A 14,527-nucleotide genomic window follows, 5' to 3' on the forward strand; every position below is an offset into this window, starting at 1 on the left:
AGGAATGCTAGTCTTGTTAACAAAACTCCAAAAAGTGTGAATTGTTTTAAGAGAACTAGCCTGGCTGCTTGTTCCTTCTTCATAAACTCTTCTGGGCATGGAGATTCGTTCAAAACCACTCCATTTTCTCAGAGAGCAGTTACCTTATTCTTTTCTCTTAGATTTTTAAATTCTCTACTCCCTAGAACCATAGGAATCATTGAAGAGAAGCTCAAATTCCCTTCAGAAATGTGTTCAGGGAGTCAAACAACAAGTGCTGGTGAGGATGTGGGGAAAAGGGTACACTTGTACATTGCTGGTGGGACTGCAAATTGGTGCGGCCAATTTGGAAAGCAGTATGAAGATTCCTGGGAAAGCTGGGAATGGAACCACCATTTGACCCAGCTATTGCCCTTCTTGGATTATTCCCTGAAGACCTTAAAAGAGCGTACTATAGGGATACTGCTACAACGATGTTCATAGCAGCACAATTCACAATAGCTAGACTGTGGAACCAACCTAGATGCCTTTCAATAGACGAATGGATAAAAAAAAAAAAATGTGGCATTTATACACAATGGAGTATTACTCTGCACTAAAAAATGACAAAATCATGGAATTTGCAGGGAAATGGATGGCACTAGAGCAGATTATGCTTAGTGAAGCTAGCCAGTCCCTAAAAAACAAATGCCAAATGTCATCTTTGATATAAGGAGAGCAACTAAGAACAGAATAGGGAGGAAGAGCATGAGAAGAAGATCACCATTAAACAGGGTCGAGAGGGGGGAGGGAAAGAGAGAGAGAGAAGGGAAATTGTATGGTAAAGGAAGGAGACCCTCATTGTTATACAAAATTACATATAAGAGGAAGTGAGGGGAAAGGGGAAAAAACAAGAGAGAGAAATGAATTACAGTAGATGGGGTAGAGAGAGAAGATGGGAAGAGAGGGGAGGGGAGGGGAGGGGGGATAGTAGAGGATAGGAAAGGCAGCAGAATACAACAGACACTAGTATGGCAGTATGTAAAAAAGTCGATGTGGAACCGATGTGAATCTGCAATATGTATATGGGGTAAAAATGGGAGTTCATAATCTGCTTGAATCAAATGTATGAAATATGATATGTCAAGAGGTTTGTAATGTTTTGAACAACTAATAATAAAAATAAATAAATAAATAAATAAATAAATAAATAAATAAATAAATAAAATTAAAAAAAAAAGAAATGTGTTCAGGGGAAGCTACAAGGAGGCGGGTAGAGGTACTGAGTATCTGAGCATAGGTGTTGTTTGAAGAGCTGCAAACAGAAAGCAGTAAATATTTTATACTCACATTTTATACTCATTTTAATACTCACAACAACAGATATATGGAAAGCAGCAAAGGCAAGACACAAACTTGATCTTCTGCTTCTCCCAGCCTGTGTGTTTTGCTTCCAAGGCCTTGTAATAGTCTCCAGGGTTTTTTCAGGCTTGTTAATATTTTTACATTTCAGCAATTACCTGTAAGCCTATGTCTCAAGCGGATTGTAACCTTGCTCAACATAAGCAATTATCATGTGATGCCTTAGGGATCTGCATACCCGGTCTTGTTTTCATGTGAATGAAGCCAAGTCAGAAACTCCGGTCTCCTCCATCCCAATGACCCAGGATCACAGAGCATGTTAGCATCTCTCAAGTCACCCTTAAGTAATCTGGTTACATGAAATGCTCTGCTCAGCTGGGGAACAGTGGATAGACTGACATTATGGTACAACTGCTAAGGGTACATTAAAAGGGAGGAGGCGCATGGTACATGCATATTTGTCATGGACATCTTTTAAAAGGGAAAAAAAAAGAGGACAGATGTAATAGTAGGCACCTGGAGCCCTGGCCACTTGGGAAGCCAAGGCAGGAGGAATGCTTGAGCCCAGGAGTTGAAGTTGAGCCTGGGCAACAACATTAAACACCATCTTTTCCAAAAAAAAAAAGTGCCGGGGGAAGGCGGACAGAGTTGCAAAACAGTATTCATTCATTATTTACTGAGCACCCTTGGTATACACACCAACAATGGACAAATATTTCTCATCTGATGAAGCATACGTTAGAGTAAGGGAAAAGAAAATAATAAATATAACAAATACACAAATTATACTTTATCTTTTTTTGTTTTTTTAAATGGCAGTGCTAGGGCTTTGTGCATGCCAGGCAAATGCTCTATCCCTGGGATATAGCCCCCAGCCCCACACAAAATGTATTTTAGATGATAAGTAGTATGAAGAAAAACAAAGCAGGAAGGGGTAGGGAAATGGTTTGCAACTTCAAATAGAGCACACAGGGAAGGACTCAGTGAGAAGGTAACCTTCACTGGTGTCTGCATACTCATGCCTATGGACACAGAAAAGTTCTGGAAGGATGTGTCTCTCTTGGCCTGAAAGAGCTAAACAAAGCACTTTTGCAGCCAAGTGGCCTCAAATGATTTCAAGGGGTCCCTGAACCCAAGCATTTTCCACCCAGCTCTCTCTAAAGTCTAAAATTCCCTTCATGAGGAAAAAAAAAAATTAAATTCCTTACCATCCAAGATAAATACCTTATGGTTTCAAAAGAGCTGGTGCAAAATGCTACAGGGTCACCAGGAAGTCATGAATCATATGGCTGGTGACAGGGTTTTACTTATGCTCAGAACAGGGCATAAATTCCAGGAAGATAAGGGGACTCTAAGTCAGGAGAAGTACCTCTGAGGAGCAAAGACAGAAATGAGAGGCACACTTTTCAGACTGCCCTCTCATCAGGGTGTGAAAGAATTGTTTAATATATATGGTGTTTCTATCTTATGGTCAAAACTTGGGTAACTCTGGCACATTAACTTCTTGAAGTTATACACTATAATTTCATGATGAACTGAACACCCTGGAGATTCACTAATTGCAATGGCACGGAATCCTTGCTGTCTCCACATAAATCACACGAAGGTGGGAGGTTGTGCTATGAAATAGGATTTCTCAAACCTGGGTCTCCCACATTGTCAGGGGGCAGAATGTTCTGAATGAAGACAATTTCTATATCTGTAATCAGCTTTCAACTGAGCTCTGCCTCAAAAATTCAGTGCAAAATCTTGGCATTTCAAGTTGTTTTCGTCAGCTTTTTGCTGTGACCAAAGACTTAACAAGAACAAAGCAGAGGAGGAAAAGTTTATTTTGGTTCATGGTTTGAGGTCTCAGTGCACACACAGCTGACTGCATAGCTCTTGGCCCAAGGTGAGGCAGAATACCATGGCTGAAGGGGATGGGGGAAGAAAGGGGCTCAGGATATGACAGCAGAAAGCAGACAGCAGGAGCTCCACTTACCAGGGACAAATATAACCCCCAAAGGCATATGCCTAATAACTTACCTCCTCCAGTTCACACACAACCTGCCTACAGTTACCACTCAGTTGATCCATCAGTGGATTAGTCCACTGATTAGGTCATACCTCTCATAATCTAATCATTTCACCTCTGAAAATTTTTGCATTGTCTCACACATGAGCTTTTAGAGGAACACCTCCTATCTAAACCACAACAAAGTTAATGGCTGAAAAGACCAGAGGCAAAATTAACTCATAAATTATATACTTGGAACACCAAGTGACACCATAACGCATCATGTAGAGCTCTTGCCAAAGTCCAGAGAAAATAGAGATGGAAAATAAAACAAAACAAGCAACCAGTATGGTTGGAAGTAGAGGCACACAGTGGTAGATAGGCCAAACCTGGAGCACCAGTACCACTGCAGACAGGATATATTCACCCAGTGTGGCAGTTCTGTCTGGTAAAAACACTATTACATTTAATCTGATAATTTGAATTGTAGTTTTTTGGTAAATTGTAAATATATACATTATATGTATATACTTTATACATACATGTGTGTATGTGTATGTATGTATGTGTGTGTATATATATATATATATATATATATATATATATATATATATGATTTTTTGTATGTCTATGCACTACTAGGCATTAAGCATGCTAGGCAAGCACTCTACCACCCAGCTATACCTCCAGCCCTGTGTAACTATATTTTGACTGCATATTTGTGTATTATGTATAAAGTCTATGCTACAAGCTAAAGCATGTGAAAAAATGTGTTGTTATTATTAATTAAAATCTAATCAATTTAATTTACTGGCATCCATCCCTGAGAAACAGCCAATCTGTGAAAAAGCCAATCTCTGTTATTAGAATTCTGAGACCACACTTCAGGTTGTACAAAGGATAGAACATTTGGCAAGGCTTTTGTCACCTTCAGTCTACTTGGCTGAGTCCCCTCAGCAATTCCTGGTCAATCCCCTTCTTGGTTTCAACCATGCCTAACTGCTTGCTCAACAGGAACCAAAGCAGAAGACCTTGAATGTATGAGTTGCCAGTAGATCAACTTTCAAAAAAAGGTTAAAAAAAATCTTCAGAACAACAACAACAAAAATAATACATAGGTCAAAGTAAATCAACATACAAGGAGAGCATTAGAGAAAGGATAAGTGAAGGTAAAATAAATTCTTTTCTTTTTCTTATTCGAATTACAGCAGTATTATAAAGAATGGGAGGGAGGAGCCAGGGATATTCTGCCATGAGATATTTGCATGATTTTAAATAGGCTGTACAGGTTTATTGCAAGCTCTAGGACAATCATTAAAAAATTTTTTTAAAGAACTGAAAGTCAGGTATGGTGGCAAACACCTGTAATACTAGCTACTCTGAAGGCTGAGGCAGAAGGATTCCAAGTTTGAGCCCAGCTGGGAAATCTAGTGAGATCCTCTCACAAAATAAAAAGGCTGCGATGTAGCTCAGTAGTAGATTACTTGCCTAGCATGTGGGGAGCCCTTAGTTCAATTCCTAATATTGAGGAGAGGAAAAGATGGGGGAAGAGGAAGAGGTAGAGGAGGAGGAGGAGGACGAGAAGAGAAAGAGATATGCCAAGAGTGGAAAGAAAATGTAATCATATTTTATGCTCAATTAAAACCGGGGTGGGGGGGGCTGGGGTTGTGGCTCAAGGGTAGAGAGCTTACCTGGCATGTACAAGGCACTGGGTTTGATTCTCAGTACCACATATAAATAAATAAATAAATAGTCCATTGACAACCAAATATATATGTATGTGTATAATATACATACGTTTAGTTGTCACGTGTGTGTGTGTGTGTGTGTGTGTGTGTGTGTGTATATATATATATATATATATATATATATATATATATATATGCAGAGGCATTTTTCAGCCAAGGCAGGAACACCTTTATTTGGAATCATTTGAGCAGCTTGAAGGAAAGTCTTGAAGCCTTGAGTTTTCTGATATATATCTGAGTTTTTGTGATATTGATATATATATATATATATATATATCACAGAGACATCAGACTAGAGGTAGAGTTCAGTGGTAGAGTAACATTTACTTAGCATATGCAAGGCTATGGGCTCAGTCCCAATCTGAAAAAGAGAGAGACAGAGCCAAAAATAAATAAATAAATAATTTAAAATCATAAAGTTCAATGAATATAAAAGTTATAAATATACTAGAAATTAATCCAACTAAATCAATAATGTTTTTCAATATGAATGACCTATACATATACCAATCAAAAGACACAGACTAGGCTGTGAGTGTAGATTTGGAGGGCTCTTCTCTGGGCACAGCCTTGGTTACCTCAGACTTGAATTCCAAGGATACCTCGTGGTCCCTGCTGCTGAACCAGAAACCTCCTGTCAATCACCCGTGGCCTATATGTCTACTACCATTGGGGCTGCCTCTTATTCCACTGCTGCCAGCCTAAGATCGTCTGGAGGTCTTCTTTCTGGGTGCTGCTACTACAGAAGAGACCGTTGCCCTGGATGTAACTGAAGCACTGCTGCTGACCCCTGGAGATGGCCTGGTGATGCTGACCTCACAGCTGCAATTGCAGCTGCCACTGCAGCAGCCACTAATGCTGACCTCTACCTGCTCCTAACAATCACTGCCACTACGACTGCTACCACAGCCTGCTACCACAGGACTGCTTCGCGAGAGCTTCTAGGTTTGGTTGCATGTGGATGCACCCATTCTGGGACACCAGCTGGGGCCTGGGTGCCAGCAGGTTTACCACCATAAGAGCCTCTTTCTGGGGACTCCAGCTGAGACCTGCAGGTACAGTGGGGGGGAAGGGGTGTCTGCAGGTTTGGAGGAGCCTAAGGTCTTCCTGCTGAGAGTGCTGGTGGCCCTTGTCTTGCTGGGGCATCTCAGAGTTGTTCCTTGGCATTAGTGTATCCCTGATGGTCTCTCAGAAAGTAGGAGCAGCATTGAGATCATGGGACTGCAGTGTGGCTGAGCCCTGAGGTATCTGAAGCCCAGACTGGTGGGACAGAGACTAGGTTTGCAAGGGATGATCTGGGTTTGGTTATCCCAAGGAACGTAGAGACAGGGCTGAGAAACTGTTGAACACTGAGAGAGACAGTTTAATTTTCCAGCAAGATATATTTTATTTTTTGATTCACTAATCTCTCTACCATATTTGGAATAGGATGTTTTTTACACATCAGTGTGTGGAAGACAATGATATATGAATGGTGTTTTGCATTTTTGTTGTATTCTTATGTCTTTTTTTTTTTATTGGTTGTTCACAACGTTACAAAGCTCTTGACATATCATACTTCATACATTAGACTGAAATGGGTTATGAACTCCCAATTTTACCCCAAATGCAGATTGCAGAGTCACATCGGTTACACATCCACAATTTTACATAATGCCCTATTGGTAATTGTTGTACTCTGCTCCCTTTCCTATCCCCCACTATCCCCCCTCCCCTCCCCTCCCTTTTACTCTCTCTACCCCATCTACTGTAATCCATCTCCCTCCTTATTTATTTTCCCATTCCCCACCCAGCCTCTTATATGTAATTTTGTATAGCAATGAGGGTCTCCCTACATTTCCATGCAATTTTCCTCATCTCTCCCTTTCCCTCCCATCTCAAGTCACTGATGTTACTCTTTTCTTCCTACTCTTCCTCCCTGCTCTGTTCATATTTGCTCTCATTATATCAAAGAAGACATTTGGCACTTGTTTTTTAGGGATTGGCTAGCTTCACTAAGCATAATCTGTTCTAGTGCTGTCCATTTCCCTGTAAATTCTATGATTTTGTCATTTTTATTGCTGCATAGTACTCCATTGTGTATAGATGCCACATTTTTTTTATCCATTCATCTACTGAGGGGCATCTGGGTTGGTTCCACAGTCTAGCAATTGTGAATTGTGCTGCTATGAACATCGATGTGGCAGTATCCCTGTAGCATGCTCTTTTAAGGTCTTCAGGGAATAGTCCAAGAAGGGCAATAGCAGGGTCAAATGGTGGTTCCATTCCCATCTTTCCCAGGAATCTCCAAACTGCTTTCCAAATTGGCCGCACCAATTTGCAGTCCCACCAGCAATGTACAAGTGTACCCTTTTCTCCACAACCTCTCCAGCACTTGTTGTTGTTTGACTTCATAGTGGCTGCCAATCTTACTGGAGTGAAATGGTATCTTAGGGTGGTTTTGATTTGCATTTCTCTGACTGCTAGAGATGGTGAGCATTTTTTCATGTACTTATACTTATTGATTGATATTCTTGTGTCTTTAATTCTTTTCTCTTTGTATTCTTCCTCTCTCTCGTCTATTTTCTTTCCAACTTTTCTCCAACCAACAGCCAATCTGTTGGCTCCTCTTCCACTCTTTCTGTGAATTTTTACTTCTAGCTTATCTCTTCCTCCCTTGAAAATATTGCATGCTACACTACCTCTGTTCTCTCATCCACCATTTGAAATTGTAAATCGTTGTAACAAATATTCTGTTTGAACTATAGATAGTAACTGAACTCATCATTTTAGTTCAATGCGATAAAACAGTAGACACCTTAGTGGGAGAGCTATTGTGTTTAAGGCTATATATTGTGTACAATGGGTGCTTGTTGATATTAGTCTCACCGGTAAAGGTGAAGCGCTGGAAAACTTCAGGGACACTATAGGTCTACAGGGTAGAATTTATCTTGCCTTAGGTCCATACTTTTAGATGGGAAAACACACTAACAACATGAAAAAAAACAAGGGAATAAAGACCCCCAAACAAACCAAGATGCTTCAACAACCTAAGCCACTGATAACACAGTAGAAGAAATGTCCAAAAAGGAGTTCAGTTTGTATATAGTTAAATTGATATGTCAAGTATAGTATAAGCAATGAAATCAAAGAAAAAATACAGGAAGTGAAAGACCACTTCAATAAAGACCTAGAGATTGTGGAGGAAAAAAAAAAAAACAAGCAGAAATCCTCGAAATGAAGAAATCAGTAAACCAAATTATAAATTCAATAGAAAGCATCATCAACAGACTATAGACTACTTGGAAGACAGAACCTCAGACAATGAATAAAAAATATATAATCTTGAAAGTAGAGTTGAACATGTGAAGAAAATGGTAAGAAACCATCAACATAACACCAAAGAATTATGGGATAACATGAAAAGACCAAATTTAAGAGTGATCGGAATAGATGAAGGAGCAGAGATACAAACCAAAGGAATGCACAATCTTTTGTGCAAAAAAAAAAAAAAAAGAGGGCTTTTTTTTTTTTTAAATTGTGGTTCTGGGGTTTGAACACACGGCCTTAATGCATGCCAGACAAGCACTCTACCAGCTGAGCTATACTCCCAGCCCTGCACAATCTTTTCATGATATAATAGTAGAAAATTTCCCAAACCTAAAGAATGAAATGGAAAATCAAATACAAGAGGCTTACAGGACCCTAAATGTACAAAATTACAGCAGACCCACACCAAGACCCATTATAATGAGAATAACTAGCACACAGAATAAAGATAAAATATTAAAGGCTGTGACAGAAAAAAAATCAAATTACGTATAGGGGGACATCAATTTGGATCTCAACTGATTTCTCAACCCAGAGTCTCAAAGCTAGGAGGTCCTGGAATAATATGTTTCATTCTCTGAAAGAAAACGGATGCCAACCAAGAATTTTATTTCCAGCAAAATTAAGTTTCTGATTTGAAGATGAAATTAAAACATTGCATGATAAACAAAAATTAAAAGAATTCACAACCAGAGCATTCTCAACAACATATTTCATGAGGATGAGGTGAAGAAAAAAAGTGAAAGCCAGCAAAGGGAGGATCTACACTAAAGGGACATTCAACCAAATGAGAAACTAAGACATATCAAAAACCAGAAATAAATCAAAATGACTGGGAATTCAAATCATATCTCAATAATAACCTTGAATGTTAAAGGCCTAAACTCATCAATCAAAAGACAGACTGTCAGATTGGATTAAAAAGCAAGATCCAACAATATGCTGTCTTCAAGAGACTCACCTCATGGGCAAAGACCTCCACAGGTTGAAGCTGAAAAGATAGAAAAAACTTATCACTCATATAGATTTCGTAAAAAAGCAGGGGTTTCCATTCTCATTTCAGATAAAGTAGACTTCAAAGCAGAGTTAATCAGAAGACACAAAGAAGGACATTTCATACTTCTTAAGGGAAGTATACATAAGCAGGACATAACAATTACAAATATTTATGCACCAAACAATGGAGTATCTATGTACATCAAACAAACCTTTTTCAATGTCAAGAGTCAAACAGACCACAATACAATAATACTAGGTGACTTTAATATACCTCTTTTACTACTGGACAGATCTTTCAAACAAAAACTAAATAAGGAAACTATAGAACTAAATAATACAATCAATAATTTAGACTTAACAGACATATATAGAATATTTCATCCATCAATGAGCAAATATAGTTCTTCACAGCAGAACATGGCTCCTTCTCTAAAATAGACCATATCTTATGCCACAAAGCAACTCTCAGTAAATACAAAAAAAAAAAAAACAGAGGTAATACCCTGCATTCTATCAGACCACAATGGAATTATGAAATAAATGATAAAATAAAAAAAATAGAAGCTACTGTAACAAATGGAAACTAAGTAATACACAATTGAATGATGAATGGAGAGTAGAAGAAATCAAGGATGAAATAAAAAATTCTTACAGGGAAATTAAAACATTGATACAACGTATTAAAATCTCTGGGACACTCTGAAGGCAACACTAAGAGAAAAATTTATTGCATTGAGTGCATTCATTAAAAGAATAAAAAGTCAACAAATAAATGACTTAACACTACATCTCAAAGCCCTAGAAAAAGAAGAACAAATCAACACCAAAAGCAGTAGAAGAAGTAAATAATTAAAATCAAAGCTGAAATTAATGAATTCAAACAAAAGAAACAATTGAAAAAATTGACAAAACAAAAAGTTGGTTCCTTGAAAAAACAAATAAAATAGATAAAACCCTGACCATGCTAATAAGGACAAAAAGAGAGAAAACTCAAATTACTAAAATACAAGATGAAGAAGGAAATATCACAACAAACACATCTGAAATACAGAAGATAATTAGAAACTATTCTGAAAATGCATACTCTGATAAAATAGAAAATATTGAAGACGTCAACAAATTATTCTAGAGACATATGACCTATCCAAACTGAATGAGGTCATACATGATTTAAATAGATCAATTTCAAGTAATGAAATAGAAAATGCCATCAAAAGCCTACCAATCAAGAAAAGCCCAGGACCAGATGGATTCTCAGCTGAGTTCTACAAGACTTTCAAAGAAGAATTAACACAAATACTCCTCAAAGTATTCCATGAAATAGAAAAGGAGGGAACCCTTCCAAACTCATTCTATGAGGCTAATATCACCCTGATACCAAAACCAGACAAAGGAAAGAAAACTTCAGACCAATATCCCTGATGAACATAGATGCAAAAATTCTCAATAAAATTCTGGCAAATCACATACAAAAACATATTAAAAAGACAGTGCACCACAATCAAGTGGGATTCATCCCAGGGATGCAAGGTTGGTTCAACATACACAAATCAATAAATGTAATTCAACATATTAATAGACTTAAAAACAAAAATCATATGATCATCTCAATAGATGCAGAAAAAGCATCTGACAAAATACAACACACCTTTTCATGTTCAAAACACTAGAAAAACTAGGGATAATAGGAATATACTTCAACATTGTAAAAGTTATATATGCTAAGCCCAAGGCCAGCATCATTCTAAATGAAGAAAAATTTAAAGCATTCCCACTAAAAACTGGAACAAGACAAAGATGTCCTCTTTCACAACTTCTATTCAACATCATCCTTGCAACTCTAGCCAGAGCAATTAGACAAAAGAAAGAAATTAAAGGGATACAAATAGGTAAAGAAAAATTCAAACTATCACTATGTGATGATGACATGATCCTATAACTAGAAGATCTAAAAATTCCACCAGAAAACTTCTAGAACTAATAAATGAATTCAGCAAAGCAGCACGATATAAATTCAACATCCATAAATCAAACACATTCTTATACATCAGCGATGAACCACTGAAAGAGAAATTAGGAAAACTACTCTATTCACAATAGCCTCAAAAAAAAAAAAAACTTGGGAATCAATCTAACAAAAGAGGTAAAGACCTCTACAATGAAAACTACAGAACACTAAACACAGAAATTGAAGAAAACCTCAGAAGATGGAAAGATCTCCCATGCTCCTGGATAGGCAGAATAAATATTGTCAAAATGGCCATACTACCAAAAGCATTATACAGATTTAATGCAATTCCTATTGAAATCCCAATGACACACTTCATAGAAATAGAAAAAGCAATCATGAAATTTATTTGGAAAAATAAGAGGCCCAGAACAGCTAAAGCAATCCTTAGCAAGAAAAGTGAAGCAGGAGGCATCACAATAGACCTTAAACTATACAACAGAGCAATAGTAACAAAAGCAGCATGGTATTGGCACCAAAATAGACTTGTAGACCAATGGTACAGAATAGGGGACGCAGAGACAAACCCACATAAATACAGTTATTTCATACAAGACAAGGGTGCCAAAAATATTCACTGGAGAAAAGAAGGATATAAATTTCCAGTTTTTCCAGCCTATTCAACAAATGGTGCTGGAAAAACTGGAAATCCACATGCAGCAAAATGAAATTAAACCTCTATCTCTCACCCTGCACAAAAATCAACTGAAAGTGGATCAAAGACTTAGGTACTAGAACAGAGACCCTATACCTAAAGGAAGGAAAAATAGGCCCTAATCTTCACCACGTTGGCCTAGGATATGACTTCCTTAACAAGACTTGTAAAGCACAAGAAGTAAAATCAAGAATCAATAAATGGGATGAATTCAAATTGAAAAGCTTCTTCTCAGCAAAGGAAACAAAAATAATGTGAAGAGAGAGCCTACAGACTGGGAGAAAATCTTTACCATAAGCACCTTGGATAAAGCATTAATCTCTAGGATATATAAAGAACTCAAAAAACACCAAAAACAAAACAAAATAAAAAAAATGACCCAATAAATAAATGGGCTAAAGAACTAAACAGACAATTCACAGAAGAAATAGAATTGATCAACAAATACAATTGATCAACAAATATACGCAAGAGTGTTCAACATCTCTAACAATTAGAGAAATGCAAGTCAAACCACTCTAAGATTTCATCTCACTCCTCTCAGAATAGCAAATTGGTGCAACCACTATGGAAAGCAGTATGGAGATTCCTCAGAAAACTTAAAATGGAATCACCATTTAACCCAGCTATCCCACTCCTTGGTTTATACCCAAAGGACCTTAAAATCAGCATAGTATAGTGACATAGCCACATCAATGTTTATAGCAGCTCAATTCACAACAGCTAGACTATGGAACCAAACAAGGTATCCCTCAATAGATGAATGGATAAAGAAAATGTAGTATATATATTCAATGGAATATATTCAGATTTAAAGAAGAGTGAAATTATGGCATTCGACAGTTAATGGTTGGTGTTGGAAAATATCATGCTAAGTGAAATAAGCCAATTCCACAAAACTAAAGGCCGAATGTTTTCTCTAATATGTGGCTGCTAGCATTACCTTAGATTAGGTAGAGGGAAGTGATAGGAGGGGAGGGAAGGAGATGTGGGGATAGGAAAGATAATAGAATGAAACAGACATTATTGCTGTATGTATATATGTAACTATATGACAAATATGATTCTGCAACATATACACTCAGAAAAATGAAATTATATCCCATCTATGTATATCAAAGTGCATAAATGCATTCTACTGTCATGTATAACTAATTAAAACAAATAAAATTTTTTTAAAAAAATAAAGGGATGAAGAAAGATATGCCATGCTAACACTAATCAAAAGAAAACAGGAGGGCTGGAAATATAGCACAGTGGTAGAGTGCTTGCCTAGTATATGTGAGTCCCTGGGTTCAATTCCCAGCACCAATGGAAAAAAGAAAAAAAAAAAGAAAACAGCTATAGTGATTATAGACAAAAGCTGACTTCAAAACAAGAAAAATTAAGGACAAAGAGGAACATTTACATAATGATAAAGGGACCATTCCTCCAAGAACATATAACCATCCTTCACATTTATGCGCCTGATAACAAAGCATCAAAATACAAGAGGCAAAAATCTAATCTGGAACTGCAAGGAGAAACAGACACCTACATTATGCTAACTGGAGACTTCATCACTCTTCTTTCAGTAAATGATACATTCATTATGCAGAAAATCATCATGTATAACAGATGAATTGAATAGCATCATTTAACGGACATTTACAAACTACTTCATTAGAACTCATCAATATTCATAGAACACAACAGTAGAATACACATTCTTCTTAACCTCATGTGGAATACCCAACAAGATATTCCATACTCTAGCTGGTAGTAGCAGCACATGACTGTAATACTAGCAGCTTGGGAGGCTGAGGCAGGAGAACTGTGAGTTCAATGTCAGTATTGGCAATTTAGTGACGCCTTAAGCAACTTAGTGAGACACTGGGACCCTGACTCAAAATAAAAAATAAAAAGTGCTGGGGATATTATTCTGGACCATAAAACATACATCAATAAAATTAAAAGATCATAAATCATACAAAATATGCTATCAGACCACAACAGGATTAAATTAAAAACCAATAACAAAAAAAAAAAGATACAAGAAACATACATATACCCGGAAATTAATGCACTCCTCAATAATACTTTGGTCAAGGAGGGCATCTCAAGGAAAACATTTTAATATATTAAATTGAATGAAAATGAAAATGCAGCATATAGAAACCTGTGAGATGTAGCTAAAGCAGTTCTCAGATTGAAATTTCTACCCACTGAATGCTTATATTAGAAAAGAAAAAAAAGTACTAAACCAGTAACATCAACTTCTGCATCAAGAAACTATAAAGAAAGAGTAAAATAAATTTAAGGATGAAAATAATAAAGATAAGTCAACAAAACTGAAAACAGAAAATAGAAAAGAAATAAAACCCAAAGCTGATATTTTGAGATAAATAAAGTTGATAAATCAAGAGACAGAGAGAGGAGAAAGGAGAGTAGGCCAGGTAAGATATGAAAGATATGAACTGCCATCATTAGAAAAAAAAATCTTTTCTTCACAG

The 14,527-nt window shown here is 37.0% G+C and overlaps 1 protein-coding gene across 5 annotated transcripts in view; it reads right to left on the minus strand.

Moving 5' to 3' along the window:
* NINL (ninein like) overlaps positions 1-14,527 on the minus strand; it is a 191,251-nt gene that overhangs the window by 161,964 nt on the left and 14,760 nt on the right. Inside the window, exon 2 of one of the 5 annotated variants that reach the window (XM_081291939.1) lies at positions 9,335-9,364. The exons of the other annotated variants lie outside the window; for them this stretch is intronic. The gene's annotated coding sequence lies outside the window, so the exon portion shown is untranslated. The remainder of the gene's footprint in view (positions 1-9,334; positions 9,365-14,527) is intronic. 5 annotated transcript variants of the gene reach the window in all.

This window comes from Spermophilus citellus, assembly GCF_964194105.1.
Source record: "Spermophilus citellus genome assembly, chromosome: 4".
NCBI classification, from domain to species: Eukaryota; Metazoa; Chordata; class Mammalia; order Rodentia; family Sciuridae; genus Spermophilus; species Spermophilus citellus.